The 20699-nt window shown below is 50.6% G+C and overlaps 1 protein-coding gene, 1 long non-coding RNA gene and 1 pseudogene across 3 annotated transcripts in view; 1 reads left to right on the top strand and 2 right to left on the bottom strand.

Moving 5' to 3' along the window:
- Positions 1–259: 259 nt before the first annotated feature.
- The window catches only part of LOC149525325 (uncharacterized), a 75404-nt gene continuing 54964 nt past the window's right edge, over positions 260–20699 (bottom strand). The window contains exons 4-5 of the long non-coding RNA XR_016348863.1: positions 2891–2948; positions 260–1308 (exon numbers count right to left, since the gene is read on the bottom strand). This is a non-coding gene — a long non-coding RNA (uncharacterized LOC149525325). The remainder of the gene's footprint in view (positions 1309–2890; positions 2949–20699) is intronic.
- On the bottom strand, positions 8469–11153 carry LOC149525326 (uncharacterized; annotated as a pseudogene).
- GCNT2 (glucosaminyl (N-acetyl) transferase 2 (I blood group)) overlaps positions 17650–20699 on the top strand; it is a 72346-nt gene continuing 69296 nt past the window's right edge. For both annotated transcript variants that reach the window (XM_075921270.2, XM_075921271.2), the window contains exon 1: positions 17650–17913. The gene's annotated coding sequence lies outside the window, so the exon portion shown is untranslated. The remainder of the gene's footprint in view (positions 17914–20699) is intronic.

Raw genomic sequence — 20699 nt, 5'->3', positions numbered from 1 at the left:
TGTCTACACAGCAGGAAGTCGAAGGACGAGCATTCTTCCTTCGATTTCCCGTACTCCTCATGAAATGAGGGTTGCAGGAGTTGGAATAAGAAGTCCTCCATCTCGACATTATTTCAACATAATGCCTTGCTGTGTATATGCACATTTCGTTATTTTGAAATAACGTCAGTCTCTGATCAAGAAGGTGCTCAGAACTTCTGAAAAACAGACCACTTGCATTTAGGTTTGTATTTAAATTTGTACTGTAACTATCCAGTCAGAATGAGTGAGTTAAAGGAGTTTCATTCTTTATTACATTTAATAAAACACTGCATGATTCAGATACATCTTTTAAAACATCAACTCATATTTCCCAGAGTAAAGCTTAAGTGAAATATACTTTTATATATCAATACTAATATTAGAAATGTTGTCTGCAAGGTACATATATTTATAAGTGTAAAATAATTACAAAAATACTTATTACTGGAGAATGACTGTTGGAGGCTCTGATATCCAGGACAATATTAATCCACACAAAAATCTAAATGATGTTTTTAACAAGAAATAGAGCAGGCAGCTGCAATTCATTTAGCCTTTAACATTAGGTTGAACCATTGTCCTAATACACACATGCACCCCATGACATTTAATGGAAGGAAAAGTAATCCTATACACCCAATTGATGTGTCACTGGTATGTGTTTAGATACACAACACACAGGGTGAGGGGTGGGAAAGCTGCATTTGCTTTGAGAAAAATAAAAACATGGTACAGGATGCAACATGGAACAGGATGCTTTTCCGGTTGGTGGTCTATCTTGTGAGGCTCATTTGTTTGACTTTATTTACATGCCATTTTACACTAACATGTCAAAGTCAACTAGGGCCTGATTCACTGAACTATTGCAGTGTGAAATCTGTGAGTCAAGAACAGACTCTGCATTGGACTAGATCCTTTGAGACAGGGTGGTCCCTTTCTGGAGCATAATCCATCCCTAACTCCACTTTGATCAGCCCAGGAGAGTCAGTAACCTGCAAGGACTGAGAAGATGATGTAGTTGTTTTTTTGTCAGTTTTTTTCCTGGTGGGGTTTGGTTGGAAGACAGGGGTCATCATGATGGGCATAAGCTTTCTTTTCTCTGATCCTGGGTACTTCCAGGTTCTTGTGTTATTAATCATAAACTAGATCTGTCCCCGACTATTCTTCATAGATCACACACTGATGGACTGTGGTCTGCATAGCGGACATTCAGGGAGTGACAGTCATTCACCACCTTTGCAAAACACAGGGCAAGAATTTCCAAGGAATTGAAATAAAGACAACCACCTGAAAATACAAAAGAGAAGAAGAATACACAAGTGTTCTTGTGGGTATCTGCATCAGAAGACAAGTGTACAATAATGCTATTAAACAGATACTGTTAAACAGACCAATTAGTATAACAATAATCATCCATTTTTCTTTGACTGGGAACTCATTCTGGTTATAAATGCTGGAATTGGGGGTGCTGGCATACCCTGGCTGGTAGTGGTTTCCAGCACACACCGAGTTTACACGTGATTCGATGATTCTCAGCACCTGCACAGTACAAGTTCTTCTAGCACCTCCGATTCTGGTACAGAGTTACAAACACCAGTGTAACCACATTTTCTATTTATAAGCAGGTTTAAATGATTGCTTAGGTCCAGCCCATTTGGAAACAACAAATAGCACCAAGACTAATCAGTTCAGTTAACATTACCCACTTCAGTTTTCAGTGTGTTTTAGATGCCTGAATTCATGGTGTTAGAAAACTTTCCAGAAAGTAGTTGCCACTAAAGTTAAATTCTGAATTCCTTTTTCTAATCCTTTGGCGCCCCCTTTTGTCTATTTGTAGGAAACTCTGGGGAAGTAGTATCACGATCTTTCCACTCACCTTCAAGCTGGGAGAAAGGAACATTGTATTTACATGCTGAAAATGCTCACTGTAATGCCAATGTAGATCTGGAGACTATTATAGAGGTAGTGAGCCCAATGTGATTAAGTCAAAGTTAGCTCAATGTAATTTTCCACCAGTTTCATCATATGGCCTTTTCTTGACTAACTGCAGTGCTGTCAATGTTGCCAACTCTTGTGATTTTATCACAATTCTTGTGATATTTGCTACCTTTCTTAGAACCCCTTCTCTTGCAGTCATGTGATAAAGTAACAGGCTCACAGAGGATTTACAAGAAATCTAGATTAATTATTTTCATGGATTTTAAAGCTGGAGGGGACCATTGTGATCATCTAGTCTGACTTCCTGCTTAACACAGGCCAGAGAACTTCCCCCACAATGTCTTCCATCAATCTCAGACACTTTTAGTTGAGCTAGTGCATATCTTTTAGAAAGACGCCTTCCAGCCATTGGATTGTGCTGTATTTTTTATTTGCTCTATTAGATAGGCCTATATCTCTTTTCCTGGGATATCTATTTACTTAAAGATCATGAATAGGTCTCCTCTTAACCTTCACTTAGATATATTTGTAATTGCCATGGTGCAGATAAAAATGTATTCTGCACATTGCCAATGTTTCCTTTAATCTTTTCCATCCATGTGCAGAATAAATGTTTATGTGCACTGAGGCATGTAAATATATGCACTACCAATAGAAACAACAACAACAAAAAAACTAGCTGTGGGCACTCTGCTAATCTTCTGGGTGGCTTTTGAATCTCTCAGGGGTGGCTGGACAAGTACACAGTTTACAGGACACACTGTTCCCCACCCCCCATCCCTCACACACATGTAAATCATGCCTGAAAGAAAAGACTGTCCAGGTAGTTGGATCCCAATTTCTGGCCAGGATGATCCCAGATATTTCCTTCAGGCAACCTACACTAAGCTATGATCACATTAACCTTGAGCTGTGAAGTATAATCCCTTACCTTTATTTTGTTGCCTTCCTTTCACGGTTTTTTTCTTGATGAAGAAATTTGTTCTCCTCTGCAGAAGGAAAATATTAGTTTCATAGATGGTATTTAACAGAGTAGGCTCAGCTAGGTTAAAAAACCAGGCACATGATCAAGGCAGATTAATTTATGATTCAGAAAAGTTTCATGCAAAAACAGGTTTGTACTCATGACATGCAACTTCACATGTTATCTAAATAATGGATCTGTTCTACTTTCTACAGAGCACAACCAAATTTGAAAGGCCAAAGTGAAGTACACTTTGTTTACAACACATACTGCAGCTTCAGTAGAATCATCTGAAGTAATAGTTAAAGTTTGCTGGCACAAAGAGGACAGCTATATTTTAAGCTAATTCAGCTTCAGATTTTAATGGTTCCATAGCCTGAATTATGGTATAGGAAGGCTACACTGCTGATTGAAAAGAAATTGTATATTGTGTGGGTTCCCATTAAGGGCAGCATTATTAAGCTCTGGACCAGGTCCAATATGAATACAATACATTCTGATCTAGATCCAAGAGCCAAAGGAATGTATAATGTACAGAATGTTAAGTCACTAATATGGAGTATCAGACCATTATGACAACTATATTTGTGTATAAGTACACAAGGGTCAAAGTCACCCCAATGCAGGTCTTGAGTCCAGTTTAGGTGGTTCATAGAACCTTGGTCTTCTTATTACCCTGCCTGGGCACTGAAACATGAGAACGCAGCCCAAGATGTCCTAGTCCAGCAGGGTCTCAGTGCTGTCAAGTGTGACATTGTAACAAATACAGGAAACACAATGAAAAAGGACTCAGAGCCACAGGAGATTTTTGGTCTATTCTTGACCCAAGACTGGTGCAGACCTGCCTGAGTTGGATGGGAAATATTACCTCTCTTTAATGGATGACTACATACAGAAACAGAGCTGTTGCAAAACAAATTGAGTCACAACATATTAACACACTGTAAATGGCAGTTTGATCTCTGTGGGAGTCCAGATGAGCGAACAGATAATAACCCATGATTCACAAAAGACTCATTTCAGCAGTTGTCTTTGATGCATCGGTTTAAGCTCATCATATCCAGGTTTTGCTATGTACTTTAAAATGGGTTAGCAGAGAAGTCCTGGAATCCCTCAATGCCATGTTTACCAAATCATAACTACAATTAAAATACAAAAGTAGTCAATTTCACAAAAACCGTTACATTCTTTAGTGAATTTTTGCCACTTCTCTAGCCATTTTTTATGCCAACTGTCCCGATATCAAATATCTGTGCCTCAATATTTCATTCCCTAAGACAGAGGGGAACTCTGAGATAATACTGCACATGTTATTTATGGAATTCACATTTCTTGTATTTTCAAATGTCAATGAAGTTTAAACAAACATCGATATACTGTAAACATCTTACTGGAATACTTTGAGAGTTAGAAAAATTACAACAATTTCCACACTTGCAATTAGTTGAATTGTATGTTGAATTCCTTTAGAAATGCTATCAGTTTAAATTACTTTTTAAGTTGTAAACTTAAAAAACAACAAATGGTCTGGTAGCACTTTATAGACTAACAAAACATGTAGATGGTATCATGAGCTTATGTGGGCACAGCCCACTTCTTCAGATGACTGGAGTTTCCTGTACAGACTAACTCGGTTACCCCTTGAAACTTTTTAAGTTATGTTTTCCTCAGTCTCAAAAACCTATGTTGCTATAACAGAAGAAAATATTGTGATAAATTAATCAACACTGCCATCTATTGGTAAATATTTTGAATGACGGAACTTCAGACATTTATGACTACAACAAATAGAAGAAAATCAAGGAGCTCTTAACATTAGAAACTATCATAAAAAAAAACCCCAAGCTTGCACACACACTTCATCTTCTCCAGACTTTACTAAAATTCAACAAGCCACCTACCAGGATCACTTCATCTCCCTTCAGAAGAAAAAGGACAATAAACTATCCAAACTCCTACATGCCTCAGGATCTCTCATTCCCGATACTTTCAACTCACCTAGCAACATTGTCAACCTATCCAACCATTATCTTATCTCAGCAGAGCTATGTGTCCTTTATCAAGGACTCTCCTTCTGCCCCACCATCCCTACGAATATGATCCAGTTCTGTGGAGATCTGGAAGCCTATTTTCACCACCTCTGCCAAAGGAATATTTCCAACACACTGATGTACAACACACTGATCTTGCTGCTCCCCCCATCAATCCCACAAGAGGAAGACTTTTATGTGGACCCCTACTAACAGTTGTAACAAGAGTCTTGACTTCTACATCGACTGCTTCTGCAAGCTGATATTGTCAGCAAACATCATATAACATATAACCTCAGTCATGCAGAACGCAATGCTATACACAGCGTCAAAAACAATCCTAACATAATCAAAGAGGCTGACAAATGGGGCACTGTAGTCATCATGAACAGAACAGATTATGAACAGGAGGTGACCAAACAACTCACCAACACAAGATTCTACAAGCCTCTCTCCTGTGATCCCACTAAAGAATTAACCCCCCCCCCCTCCGAAACCACTGCTCTTGAAGCTCCCTGCTGCTGCTCAGGACCAAATTTACACCCCCTCCTCTAATCTCCGACCAGGAGTTTTCTATCTGCTACTCAAGATACACAAACCTGGAAATCCCGGATGACCCATCATCTCAAACATTGGCACACTTACTCTTAATCAACCAAACAAACAAAAAATGGAGGTGCTAATTGTTCTTATCAGCCTCTTGTAACTATTTGAACCATCTACTCACTGTCTCTCCCCCCCCCCCCTTTTTTCCCTTTTTTTCCCCTCCTCCCCACCCCTCTTCCCTTATTTATTCTTAGATCTGGACTTATACTCCAATCATCTGAAGAAGTGGTCTGTGTCCACAAAAGCTCATGATACCATCTACATGTTTTGATAGTCTTTAAGGTGCTACTAGACCAGTGGTCCCCAACCTATAGAGGCTCCCGGGCACCTGGGGGCGGGGCCACTCACGCGCCGGGCGCCCGGGGGGTGGGGCCGCACGTCCTAGGGCACAGCAGGGGCGGGGATACCCTTGCACCCGGCGCCGGCATGTGCCCCGGGGCTGCCCAAGCGCCTTGTGCCGTGGGCCCGGGGCTGGCGCCGCCGCCCGAGCCGTGCGCCTGGGGCCAGCACCAGCGCCATGCGCCCGCATGTGCCCCGGGACTAGGGCTGCCCGAGCGCCGCGCACCAGGCGCCGGTGCATGACGCGCGCCTGGGGCCGGCGCTTCCAGTGCACCACGCGCCGGGGGCGGGGCTGGCTCAGGTTGTTGGCAGGTGCACACAAATGCCCCGGCGGGTGCCATGGCGCCCGTGGGCATCGTGTTGGGGACCACCGTACTAGACTATCACCTAAGGTATTTGTTTTTTAAGTTTTTCCTGTTACAGACTCACTTGGCTATCCCTCTGAAGCATTTCTTTTATGTAGTGCAGGGTTGGGGAACCTCAGGCCTGGACTGCCCCCGAGCTGGATGCTGCCCCTGGATTGCCTGGATGCAGCCCCCGAGGCTCAGGGCTCCCTGTCCCCAGCATTGGGGAGCATGTGCTGGTGCTCCAGCCCCCCTGCCACCTCACCACAGGGCTGGAGCACCCAGAATCTACTAATCTAGGCCCCCTAGGCTCTGGTGTGCAAGGAGAATGCGGGAAATGTTGTTCTCCTTCTCAGTCAGGGGCCACGTCCCTGAGGGGTTTTTGGTTGTTGTTGTTGTTTCTTGCTTCTCACTTGTATGTGGCCCATGACTGATTTTTCTGTTGGTCAGCAGCCCCTGGCCCAAAAAGGTTTCCCCACCCCCTGATGCAGTGGGTTGTATTTTATAGTATTTGAACTCAATGACTCAGTTTTTCAACAGTTTGCTATTTATCAGGATAATTTGGAAAATATATTGAAGATACAATGCAATCAAATGAAGGCAAATCAGCCTGTACAGAATATACCAGAGATCTTTGGGCATATGATAGGATGTTCACACTGAGACAAAAATAATTTTAAAACTTTATTAAAATATATGGAATAAAAATCAAATAGCAATTTGAGTAAATAAAATAAATCAGGGTTACAAATACAGCATTATTAGCCTAAAATACATATGTCATTATTTCTATTAGCAGTGGTTAATATACTCATGCCCATTCTTAACAATATTGTGACAAGAGATGAAAGATGAGCTTTACCTCTGGTATACCATGAGGACAGGTTTCTCAGTTCTCAAATGAGATTTGTAGAGGCTAATGCTAACATCTTATTGAAACTAACAGTATACTTAACTGACTTATCTAAATCTACATTACTCTAAGAGACTAATAGAAAGTCAAAGTTTAAAGACAACATTTTTATTAATCTTAACTTCTAACTTCCCCTGCTCTTTTTTTCTTCTTCTTTTCCCTAACTTCTATAATATAATATAATATAATATAATATAATATAATATAATATAATATAATATAATATAATATAATATAATATAATATAATATAATTTTGTCTTCCCATCTCTTAACTTAAAAAAAAAAGTAACTGATGTCAAGGATAGTAAACCACATAGCCTCTGGATCAAAGGACTTGATGAAATCAGGCACTTTTACCACTGTAAGGGCACAAGTGGATGTAACCTGATTCATATTTCTATAATCAATGGTGAGATTCCAGGAACCTTTTATTTTTCCCACTGTCAAATGGGAGAATAGGCAGTGGAAGTACATCTACACAGTATACCCTGTGCTAGAAAAGAGTTGATAGTTGATAATTAATATGTATGGTATGGCTTGGTCTGGATGAGTATACTGTCTTTGGGCTGGTACATCTCCTCCTTCCACAACAATAGTGACTGCCATGCAATGCAATCATGTTTGTGTTTAGCAAAAACATCTGCAGGTTTACAAAGCAAAGCCTGCAACTGAGATTGGTCTGCATGATTAGCTACTATTTTGTCCAAGTTATATTCCTCATATTCAGATTCCACAACTGGAAACACCATGCCACGTTCTGGTACAATTACATATTGTTCTACCTGTTCTACAGTAAAACACAGCAACTGATTAGCCAAGTCAAAAACACTTCCCTTCTCACATAGGAAATCAAGAAGTATGGACCTTCCTCAGATGATCTATCTGTACTTCAATAGGTTAGGACTGTGTGTTAATGACCTGATTACTTGCAGAAGGTGATAGCATTTTAGTATACCCTGATGACAAAGAAGGATAGGATATAAGATCCTTAACGTGGATAATGCTCATTGCTGCCCCAGTATCTATGATAAAATTAGTGTGTTTGCCCCCTACCACTGCAGATACTGTGGATCTCCCATCAGCATCCTTACCAAAAGGGGCTGTGACGATACTTGGGGCCTGTTGGGGTCATACTGAGTATTCTGAAGAGTATTCTGCAGACACGTAATCAATGTGTTTCCCTTCTATCTCCTAGGAGACAGTCAAACCTGTAGGAGGGGAGACTGTCCACAGGTGAGAAGGAAATGAGTCAATGCAGGCTACAGGACAGTTCAAGAATGTTGGGCCTATGACTTCCAATGTTAAGCACATTCACAGTTCCCAAATATCCTGTTGCTGAGCCTCAATTGTCTGCAGTACTGTTTTAAGTATTGTCACAACTGAGACTTCATTTCTGTGGGGAAGTAGTGATCTGGATCAATGCAGCTGTGGATTCTGGACTCTATCTGAAATGAAAGGAACACAGTCCTGGGTCCCTACGGTGTGTCCAACTGTATAATTCGGGGGGAACGTACACTTGAAGGTCCAGGATTATTATGTAGGTTAGAATCATTTTGCCAGTGTTTGTACGTATGGGATTTTAAAATCCCTTGGCCTAACCTTGGAGATCCTTCAATCCTCCCAATGGAATTAGTTTCTGGTTCCCAAAGTGTGGCAAAAGTGCACACTTTGGGAATGTGCCTTGGTCAATTGGGCCAATGCCTCCTTCAAAGAGGTGTCATGATTTATATGCATGTTAACCTTGTTCTGCAGATGGGGAAGAGAATTATTGACCAACAGATTAATGCACTGGGGTTCATCTGTCTTCTCTTTCATGTGACTGTGCCATGCTGCACTTAATGGCAAAGGGAACTGATGTGGAGTCTCATTAGGTCTTTGCTTTAAATTGGACAAGATGGGCACTCCAGCTTGCCCTGGGGCTAGTTGTGTTCCAATAGGGCTACGGTTTCTTCAAAAGATTTTCCTCCTACCCTATACTCAGGAGGTAGGGTACTCCATAATGTGTGAACTGTAGGATTTTAACCCAATTGTCCCTTGGTAAGCCAAAAACCTGTGCTATTTCTTGCACGTGTTGGGTATGCACTGCAACTGAAGAATGCTCCATCATCCCTACTTGCTTAGCTTCCAAAGCTAGGGTCTTAATATCTGTAACAACTGCTACAGGACAACCTGAAACAGAATGTGGAGTTTTCTTTGAATCAGTATTTGAATTTACAGTTTCTAGACTTAAGACTTTCTAAAGCAGGGTTGGGCAATAATTTTTGAAAGGGGGCCACTTCATAAGTTTTGGAAGTGGTCATGGGCCACCCCGAAAGGCGTGGGGCCTGCAGTGGAAAGGGTAGGGCTATGGGAGAAGGGGAAAGATTAAGAACTTGCCTACTCTGATCTTTGCTTGGCCTGGGGTTCCTGCCCCCTGAGTTCTGGCCAAAGGAAGGGACCTGGAGCAGAGGGGAGGATGCTGGGGACTAGCCTCCTTCCCAGAGTTGTCTCGGGTGGAGGCTTGGAATTCACATAACATGGCTGCCAGCTCTTGGCCCTACTGCTAACCTGTTTCCTGGCAGCCACCCGGCAGGCACAAGCCCTTTGAATAGAAGCCATTGAAAGGGCTCATGCCTCTCTGGTGACTCACAGGCAATGGGGTAGCTGTGGGGCCAGGAGCTCTGAGTCCTTTCAATTGCTTTTATTTAAAGGGATCGCAGCTTCCCCTCAGCTGCCGACATATTGCCTGACAGCCATGGGGAAGGCACAAGCCCTTTAAATAGAAGCAGTTGAGAGGTCTAGCACCACCCCAGCTCTCAGGCAACACCTTAGGGGGTGGGGCCAGGAGCTGCCGTGTGAGCTGGATGAAAGAGCTAGGTGGGCTGGATTTGTCCTGCTAACAGGCTTTTGCCCAGCCCTGTTCTAAAGTCAGGACCGGCTCTAGGCACCAGCGAAAAAAACATGTGTTTGGGGTGACACATTGCCAGGGGTGGCATTCCAGCCTGAGGAGGAGCAAGCGTGGAGCCCCACGGAGGCCACCCCAAGCTGGGATTCCTGTGCCCGGCTGCTCGGAGCCTACGCCTGGCCCCGGGGAGCTGGGAGCTCTGCATGGGCAGCCCCAAGGTGTGGCCCCTGCTGGGGCACTTCCTGGAAAGCGGGGCGGGCCGGCTGTGGCTGCTGTTGATGACGCTGAGCCTGGCGGGGCAGGCCGCGACCATGGTGGCTGCTCCTGGCAGCTGGCTCCCTGGAGTGGAGTTCAGGGGTTTGGCGGGCGCTGGGGCTCAGCCACGGAGGGGCCCCATCCCTCAAGCACCAGGGACAAGCAAGTCCCTCCTCCGGCTGCAGAGACCCCGGCGCCAGGCTGTGCCGAGCCCCGGAGGAAGTCCCCTCCGCTGGAGCCCGGCTGCCTGGCTCCCCCTCCCTGCCTCCTGCCCGCCCCTTCTCCCTCCACTGGGGAGGGAAGGGGAGGCTCCTCGGCTGGGCGGGCGGGGGAGTGGACTGTGCCGGGGCCGGGGTCTCAGGCGCTGGGTGAGAGGTGGCTTCTCCCAGGAGGGCGGGAAGCTCCATGGGGCAATGCTGGCTGCCGTGCCCTAGGGCACCCCAAGCGCCACCCTCCTCCCGTCCCTCCAGCTGCAGACACCCCGGCCCTGCGCTCCGGGGACCCACCAGCCTGGTAGCGGGTCAGGTGCCACCTCCGCCACTCTCCTGGGGGGCAGATCCCTGGGGCATGCGTGGCCAGCTGAGCCCAAGGTGGCCCCCGGGAGCAGCTGCCAGCACCCGCAGACACGAACCTCTCAGCCAGGCTGCTCCTCGGGTTTGCTTGAGTAGAGCTCCCAGCACCCTGGGGCCTGGCACAGGCTCTGAGCAGCTGGGTGCAGGGTTCCCAGATTGGGGTGGCCTCCACGGGGCTCCCCACCTGCTCTTCCTGTGGGCCGGAATGCGCAGTGGAACAGTACCCTGGGTCAGGCTCCACCAGTGCCTCAGCTCCCTGCCACGGCTCCCTCCACCTACCCCCATGCCACCACTAGGGCCATGCAGGGAGCACATCTCCTTGGGGCTGAACCCACACCAAGGGGCGTGGGGTGGGTAGCGCTGGGAAATGAGGGCAGCCCCTGCAGCCAGTTTCTTCTGCACACTGGGACCTGAGAACAAGAGTGAGTGTGGAGTGCTGCTTCCTCCCACCCCCAGTCCCACTCCACTCATGCCTATGTGAAAAAAAGGGGAGGGGGGTGGCCAAAAAACTTTTTGCTTGGGGTGGCAAAAAACCTAGAGCCAGCCCTGTCTAAAGTATAATCTGGGTTTCTCCTACCTAGTTCAGCATTTCCCTCATCAGAGCTATCAGAACCCAGTAATTCTGGGTGATCAGGGTTACTTTCTGTAAAAGCTGTATATCCTATACTTAAGGCATCTCCACAATGACACAAAACATTCCTCAATCCATGAAAATTTAGTGTTGTTGGGCATTCCACTGGTTCACCAGGTGATTGCAGCATATACAATGAGGTTGATGGAGGTACACTAAATTCAAGGGACCTAGGTAATGTTGATTATACTAATATAGGTTCACTCAAAAGGGCTGAATCTCCTGATCTATATAGTACTGTGACGGGGAAGAAGCTCCCCGCACTGACAGCCCCGCCTTCGGAGAGACGCCGAGCGGGGCGGCGGGGCTGAGCCCGGGGGAAAGCGCCCAGGCGGTCAAGCCAAGTTCTGCCGCCCAGGAGGCGGACGAGTGGGGGTGCGTGGCCGCAGGCACGCTGGGCGCGGCAGGCGGCGAGACCCAGGAGGAGGCGGACGGGAGACGCAAGGGGGAGCGGCATGTCCCTGGCGTGCCGGCTCAAAAGGGGGAGGGGCCGGAAGGGAAGGAGACTGCCGGCATTTCTTTCAACCCCGCAGGCAACCCGGGGAGCGGAGCCGGAGGAGCCGGAGAAGCGGGAGGGCCGGAGGAGGAGGGCCAGACCTCCCGGCCCGGGGCTCCAAGGACCGGGGCCGAAGGCGGACGGCTCCGCCTCCTACACCCGAGGAGTACCGAAGGCCGGGCCCGACGGAGGGCAAACCCCCGTGACTGGTTCGTGAGCGGGACCGAAAGCGGGGGGCCCGCCAGCGCCCTCGGGCTGAGCATAAGCCCGGGCGCGGCGGCTGCAAACCCGGGGGCCCGGACAGTGGGGCCGGGACTCGGGGGCCGAGACTGTGAGTGAGAGACACAGGCGAGGGAGGGGATCGTGGAGACGGCGCTGGCTGGCCGGCCCAAGTTCACCACACTGGTGGAGAATGTGGGTACCCTCATAGTAGGGTGAACCCCCCCCCAAAAATAAAAAAGAAAAGAGAGCCCCTTCGGGGCTGACTGGTGGTGGGTTAAGAGGAGGGAAGATAGCATGGAGGTGGGGGAATTGCTGAAATGGTTGGTGGACAACCAGCAGCTGCAGCAGCAGCAGCAGCAGCGGCAGATGCAGCTGATAAAACAGCTCACGGACCAGCAGCAACTGGTTCGGGAGGTTTTAGAGCAGCAGAAGCAGTCGGGGGCGATGATACCCCCAGGGGGGGCCAGTGGGGCAGCCCTGGCCCTACCCTTGCGGCTGGTAAAGATGACGGTCGAGGACAACCCAGAGGCCTTCCTGGTGACGTTTGAGAGGGTGGCCACAGCCACCCGTTGGCCAGAGGAACAGTGGGCAACTCTCTTGGCACCCTACCTCACGGGCCCGGCTCAGGGGGCATATAGAGGCTTAGCCGCATGAGACGCCCTACACTACCATAAAGTAAAGGAAGCCATCCTCGACCAGGCGGGGGTCACCCCGGAGAACCACAGACAGAAATTCCGGGCCTAGAGGTACTGGCCAGGGAAGAGGCCCCGAGCGGTGGTCCAACGCTTAAAAGTGGCCGCCACTCGCTGGCTGGACCCCGAGCGGCGGACCATGGCCCAGGTGGTCGATATGATCGTATTAGACCAGTTTTTACAGATCCTCCCACCCGAAAGACGGATGTGGGTAAGGCGCCACCAGCCCACCACCCTCGGAGAAGCGGTCACGATTATGGAGAACTACCTGGCGGCCGAGGGGGAGGAAGATCGGAGGCAGGGAGCCAAAAACCAGAACCGGGGCCCCGCACCCTCGGGGCGAGCGCGCCCCACTAAAGGTCGAGGGGCAGGGGCCAGCCCACCCATCCCGTGGGCATGCTAGGAGAGCGGAGGCAGACCCGCGACATCGGAGAGCCCGGAGACGACAGCACCTGGGGGGGCCGGGGGGACCTCCCCCAGCCCGGCAGAACCAGGGAAGCGCGGCGCATGCTTCGAGTGCGGCCAAGAGGGGCACTTCCGCAGAGAATGCCCCTTCATGGACTGCTCGTTTGGGTGGGCCTCAACGATCGATCGGCGGCCCCTGCGCGCAGGACCACCCCGAATCACTCTGCCGGTAAGCCTTAACGGGCGGGCAACCTAGGCCTTAGTGGACTCCGGCTGCAACCAGACCCTGATACGCGAGGAAGTGGCACCAAGGGGAGGAGAAGGGGGACCCCCCGTTACAGTGCAGTGCATCCACGGGGAGGTGCGGCGGTACCTGACCCGGTGGGTGCAGATCGGCGAGGGGACAAGCCAGACTCGTTGCCGAGTGGTGGTGGCCCCACGCCTGGCCTACCCCGTGATCCTGAGGCGTGACTGGCCGGGCTTCTGGCAAGCTATCCAGCGATGGGGGTGGACCCCAGACAGGGCGGCCCCCCCCCGGGCCCAGGAGATTGGGGACCCGGGCAGGCCGACGGAGGCCCAGGCAAGTGAAACCACGCCGCCAGGAGCACATGGCGGCAGGGTCGAGGAAGGAGCGGACTTCCTGCGGGAGCAGAGGGAGGACCGCTCGCTGGCCCACGCGTGAGAGCAGGCCCAGGTGGAGACACCCTCGGGACGTCCGCACACCCAGAGCCCGCGGTTCGAGGTAAGAGCGGACCGGCTATACTGCGTGGTCACTCGGCCGGGGGAAGGGGGCAAAAACTGGCAGCTGCTAGTGCCGGCGTGGTTCCGGTGGCAAGTCCTCGAGCTGGCACACGCGAACCCCTGGGCTGGCCACTTGGGGGTAGAAAAGACATCCCAGAGGGTCCTGCAATGCTTCTATTGGCCCGGGGTTCACTGGGAGATCAAGGACTTCTGTGTGTCCTGCCCCAAGTGCCAGCGGGCCGGGGGCGGAGGGGTGCCGAGAGCCCCCCTGGTACCACTGCCCGTGGTAGACACCCCTTTCGAGCGGGTGGCGTTGGACCTGGTGGGCCCTCTGGCCCGGTCCAGGAAGGGCAACCAGCATGTCCTCGTTCTTATCGACTATGCAACCCGCTACCCCGAAGCCGTGCCGCTAAGGAACACGAAGGCCCCAGGGCTGGTGGCAGAGCTGGTCAAGATCTTTGCCCGCGTGGGCATACCCCGGGAGATCCTGACAGACCAGGGGACAAACGTATCGGGATGGGTCATGACGGAGCTATGTAAGTTGCTTCAGGTGAAAAAACTGCGGACCTCCGTCTACCACCCCCAGACCGATGGGCTGGTGGAGTGTTTCAACAGGACGTTAAAAACGATGCTGCGAAAATTTGTGGGGATGGATCCCCGAGAGTGGGACCGTTTCCTGCCCGCCCTCCTGTTCGCCGTACGGGAGGTGCTGCAGGCTTCAACCAGCTTCTCACCGTTTGAGCTGCTCTACGGCAGGCAGCCAAGGGGCATCCTCGACCTCCTGAAGGAGGGATGGGAGGAGCAAGACTCCCGCACGAAGGAGACAGTCCAATACATCCTAGAACTGCGCAAGAGACTACAGGTATCCGGCGAGCTCGCCCGGAGCAACCTACTGACGGCCCAGGCGCGCCAGACCCGGTGGTACAACCAGGGGACCTGCGAGCGGACGTTCGCGCCGGGCGACCGAGTGCTACTCCTCCTGCCAGCGACGGATTCGAAGCTGTTGGCGATCTGGCAGGGCCCCTACGAGGTGCGGCAGCAAGTGGGACCCGCAGACTACGAAATCCAGCTGACGGGTAAGCGCAAAAAGACCCAGATTTACCATGTGAATCTTCTCAAGAAGTGGAACACGCGAGAGAGCCTGCTGGTGACCACTCGCCCTACGGAACCGGAGTTGGGGCCCTGGGGAATAGATCTCAGCCAACCAGGGAGGGAGCCGCACCTGGGGCTCATGTTGACCGACCCCCAGAAAGAAGAAATGCGAACCCTACTCCGGTCCTTCGCGGCGGTGCTATCGATGCAACCCGGGCGCACCGAGGTGGCGCACCATCACATCCAGACTACACCTGGGTAGAGGGTGCGGGAACCGCTGCGGCCGCTCCCCTGGAAGTTATGGGGGACGGTGCAAGAGGAGTTGAGGAAAACGTTACAGATGGGCATAATCCAGAAATCGAAGAGTGAATGGCGGAGTCCGATTGTCCTGGTACCGAAACAAGATGGGACGCTGCGCTTTTGCATAGACTTCCGCAAGGTTAATGCTCTCTCCAAATTCGATGCATACGCTATGCCGCGCACGGAGGAGCTGCTGGAAAGGCTGGGGAAGGCCCGGTACCTGACAACCATCGACCTCACCAGGGGATACTGGCAGATCCCCCTCACGCTGGCGTCCCAGGAAAAAACCGCTTTTGCGACACCGTTCGGACTCTACCACTTTCAGACCATGCCCTTCAGATTGAACGGGGCTGCCGCCACGTTCCAGCGGATGATGGACCACCTCCTGGAAGAGCACCGGGCGTACGCAGCGGCATATATTGATGACGTGGTAGTGTACAGCACGTCATGGCAGGACCACCTAGGGCATGTTCGCGCAATCCTGGAAACTCTAGAAAAAGCCCGGCTGACCACGAACCCAGCAAGTGCGCTTTTGCACAGGACGAGGTGGCCTACCTAGGGTATATCGTGGGGAACGGGCAACTAAAGCCCCAAATGGACAAAGTTGAGGCCGTACGGGACCACCCAGCCCCCACGACGAAAAAGCAAGTTCGGCAATTCTTGGGCCTGGCGGGCTATTATAGGCGGTTTATACCATGCTTCGCTACGATAGCCGCCCCTTTAACAGACCTGACAAAGGGCGGGCCCGCCCAGAAGGTACAGTGGACCCCACAATGCAAGGAGGCGTTCCAGCAACTGAAGAGGGCCCTTACCCAAGCCCCGGTGCTGGCACAACCGGACTTCACAAAACCCTTCCTGGTGCAAACCAACGCCTCTGACGTGGGGCTAGGGGTGGTCCTAGCCCAACGACAGGGCGACACTGAGAGGCCGATACTCTACCTGAGCCGCAAACTGCTGCCGCGAGAACAGATGTACTCGACTATCGAGCGGGAGGCCCTGGCAGTGCGCTGGGCGGTAGAAGCGCTCTGTTACTACCTGTTAGGAGGCACGTTCCAGTTGGTAACCGACCACGCACCCCTGCAGTGGATGCATAATATGCGGGAGGCAAACCCGCGTATAATGAGGTGGTACCTGTTCTTACAACAGTACAAGTTTTCGGTGGCGCACAAGGCGGGACGGGAACACGCCAACGCAGATTTCTTGTCACGTTGTGGGGGAGTGGGGGCGTGGAAGGAAAGGACTAAGGGACTGGTAGGGGAGGTGTGTGACGGGGAAGAAGCTCCCCGCACTGACAGCCCCGCCCTCGGGTAGACGCCGAGCGGGGCGGCGGGGCTGAGCCCAGGGGAAAGCGCCCAGGCAGACAAGCCGAGTTCGGCTGCCCAGGAGGCGGACGAGTGGGGGCGCGCGGCCGCGGGCATGCCAGGTGCGGCAGGCGGCGGGACCCAGGAGGAGGCGGATGGGAGACACAAGGAGGAGCGGCACGTCCCTGGCGTGCCGGCTCAAAAGGGAGAGGGGCCGGAAGGGAAGGAGGCTGCCGGCATTTCTTTCGACCCCGCAGGCAACCTGGGGAGCGGAGCCGGAGGAGCCGGAGGAGCCGGAGAAGTGGGAGGGCCGGAGGAGGAGGGCTGGACCCCCGCAGCCCATACCCGGGGCGAGACCTCCCGGCCCGGGGCTCCGAGGACCGGGGCCGAAGGCGGACGGCTCCGCCTCCTACACCCGAGGAGTACCGAAGGCCGGGCCCGACGGAGGGCAAACCCCCGTGGCTGGTTCGTGAGCGGGACCGAGAGCGGGGGGCCCGCCAGCGCCCATGGACTGAGCGTAAGCCCGGGCGTGGCGGCCGCAAACCCGGGGACCCAGACAGCGGGGCCGGGACTCGGGGGCCGAGACTGTGGGTGAGAGACACAGGCGAGCGAGGGGATCGGGGAGACGGCGCTGGCCGGCCGGCCCAACTTCGCCACAAGTACCAATGTAATATTAAGTGAAGGAACAGGAATGGTATTCCATGGCTGTTGTATCTTTCTCTGTTATAATCTAGATATTACTACATAACAGGCACTAGCTACTTGTGTCAGCTGTGACATAGCCTCTTCTAATCCCTGAACAATCCCAGTTTCTAAAGACATTCCTTCTTCTCTATTGGGCGGACACCACTAGAGGAAAGGATATTTCCTTTTCCGTTGCTTTGTTAAACTCTTCCTTTGAATCGAGCTGCACAGCTGTTAAAGAAAACAGCTCAGCTCAGTTGGGGCTGGCAGCTGGAGGAAGAGGATGTGCGTTATCAACTCCAGGCAAACTGCAGCGACTACCCAGAATCCAAGGCGCTATCATCCAGACTGGAGGCCAGATGCAACCAGACACCTCATGGGTTCCTGAGTCAAGCAGGAGCAGACAGATCTCAGACAAAGGAGTAGAGACAGAGATCCATGATGGAGCAGGAAGCAGCCCAAGGAAGGTGACAGCTACATGGTGAGTGAGCTGAAGTGAGGGAGTCAGTGTTTCAGATGGAGCTTTTCCCTGCTGACTCAGTGGCTAGAGAAAGCCACTAACAGGGCCTTGATCTGGGGTCCAGTGGAATGGGAGCTCATGGACCCGCCTGCTAGGGGATGTAAATCCTTCCCCTATCTTCCATCCCTTGAGAGGAGACCACACTATCCCACAAGTACTGACTCTACCGAGATACTGACTCTAACCATTGAACTGCAGTACCTTGTGCACAGGGGTGAATCACAGGCAATAGCTATTGGGCTACACTGAATAGGGGCAAGGTATGGACTCCGGTCATTTGGCCACCCCGTCCTGTGGACTAAAGGGGGTTTACTGGCTTTGGTGGGTAGACCAATTAATCGTAAAACAGTGGGTGGAGCTGTAGACACAGCCTGGGGAGCAAAAGCAGAGGTGCGTCAGAAGTGAGGCAGGTGCCCTTATCCCACACTAGGCAGGGTCTTCTCCCCATCCGTGTGACACTCCTCTAAGGTGATACTTGACTCTGCCTTCTGCAGTGTCACACTACAACTTCCTTTTCCTACCTGCGGATCACTGACAGCTGCTGCACTACTAACTTCCTCCTCCGGCTCTCCTCGTGCCTCCTGAGACTCAGTCTCCATCTCAGCTCCTAAATGTATTATGTCAGCGTGAGCTAACTCTTTTTCCTTCTTTCTTGTAATTGCTCGATTTCTAGTACCCTCGCCATAGCAACGGGATTAGGGACTGCTCCTTTATTCTCTTTTAACTTGTCTCCTGTCTTCCTCACAATCTGTGCCTCCTTCTGTACCCCTGTGTTTGCTCTTTCTCTCAAGGAGCTTTCTACAGTGAGTACTCTGTCTCTCTTATGATTCTTATCTTTCTCCAACTCATTGCAAACACTTTCCATCTCTCTGACTCTAACAGCTAACCACGGTTTAATTTAAATCCATCTAGTAATCTTAGGCTGGCCACTAGTGTGTTTCCTGTTCTATTTCCTGTATTTGATGCATGCTCCATTTTAACTTTTTTTCTAACTCTTGCTTCCTTTGGAGAAGACTGATTGCTCCTCCGACAACTAACCAATTTGTTAACTCCCTAATAACCATATCTTTCTCCTCCAGAGTTTGCTAGGCTTTAATTTCTTATTCAATTTCCTCCCTAGTGCACTACAACACACAAGCAGACATTCAATGACTATTCCTTTCACCAATTTAGCTTTTCATTTCTTCTGTTCTGTTTCTACATCACACACCTCATTTACAAAACCCCACAGATTACAATGCTCAGAGATGATCTCATTGTCTCTTAATTGCACTAAATCTCCTCCATTTTCCTGACTGGATGTTCTAGCAAAATTTTCTAAAACCATACTGTGAGCACTCCTACAGATTCTACTCTTGCCCTTGTGCTATTCATTTTAACATATAAAATAGAACTCATTTCAAAACTAAAACTTCACTATTGGCTAGCCTGTATAATAAACTGTATGAACACTATGTTTATACTTAACTTTAAAACTCCAAAACTGAAGGCATCTTTTCACAGAAACAAACAGGAAAGAACACTCCAAACAAGTTTGTAATGCTTATTTCAATGAGTCATCAAAGAAAACAATGAAGTGTGTGGGAATGAGTTCCCACTTTCTTCCCTTGATGGCTCTTAGCTGATCAAGAGGTTATTGGAACCTGCCAAACAGTTGGGGGAAACTGAGGTAATGGGATCAAGGGTACAGCCTGGGAGAACTGACAGGACTAAACTTGAACCCTACAAGTTATGAGATATGCAGCCTTTCTGGCAGCTCTAAGCTTTTCTGATGGCTTATTTAAAATATGTCAGTGGACAGTGGGCTACAGACAGGGAAGTTTAGGAGGGAGTTTGACAGAGGGAGGCCTATGATGGTCAGGAAGACCCACAACACCTGTGCCAGCACGGCTTCTGTCTCCTCCACCTGTGCCTGTAGCCAGACAGAATGCCTGAGCGTGGATGCCTCTACCCAGATCTTGGTGTGGTTTTGCAGAGACTGTGGCTTGCAATTCCCACTTAGGGTATGTCTACACTACAAAGTTAATTCGAAATAACAGCAGTTATTTCAAATTAACTTTAATAGCATCTACTCAGGCAAACTGCTATTTCGAAATAAATTCAAAATAGTGGAGCCCTTATTTCGAATTTGATAAACCTCATTCTATGAGGAGTAACACCAAATTCGAAATAGCTATTTCGAATTAAGTGCTGTGTAGACACTTAATTTGAAATAGGGGGCCTCCAGCTCTTCCCAGGGAGCCCTGGTGGCCACTCTGGGCACAACTAGGAAAACTTACTCTCCTCTCCCCCCAGTTCAGAGCCAGCAGTGGCCACCAGGGCCCCTGACCCAGTGGCCCCAAAACATAAGCCAGCAAGCCACTGGCAGTCAGCCCTCCACCGCTCCCCAGGAGCAGTCTGCCAGCTCCCAGGAGCCTGACAGGGGCTGGAGAAGGTGGGCACCTTCCTGGTCCAGGGTGGAGATCATGGACCTTATCCAGGTTTGGGGGGATGCCCCCAACGTCCATGATCTCCGCACTAGGTGGAGGAACGCGGCCGTCTATGGCAGGATAGCTGCCAGCCTGGCCACCAAAGGCCACAAGCAAGTTAGCATGACAGTCAGGTTGGTCCAGTGGAACCCCCAACCCTGAGCCCTGAGCTTCCCCTCCCTCTTCTTCCCCTTGCTTTCCCCTTCTAGCTCCCTCCTCCCAGGTTTCCTCCTCCCCTCTCCCACCTCCTTTTCCCAGTCTCCCCAGAGGTTCATCCCC

Source organism: Pelodiscus sinensis, chromosome 2 (assembly GCF_052426305.1).
Source record: "Pelodiscus sinensis isolate ZL-2025 chromosome 2, ASM5242630v1, whole genome shotgun sequence".
NCBI lineage: Eukaryota > Metazoa > Chordata > Testudines > Trionychidae > Pelodiscus > Pelodiscus sinensis.
The sequence above is the reverse complement of the archived record's forward strand: the minus strand, read 5'-3'. Positions and strand labels throughout refer to the sequence as shown.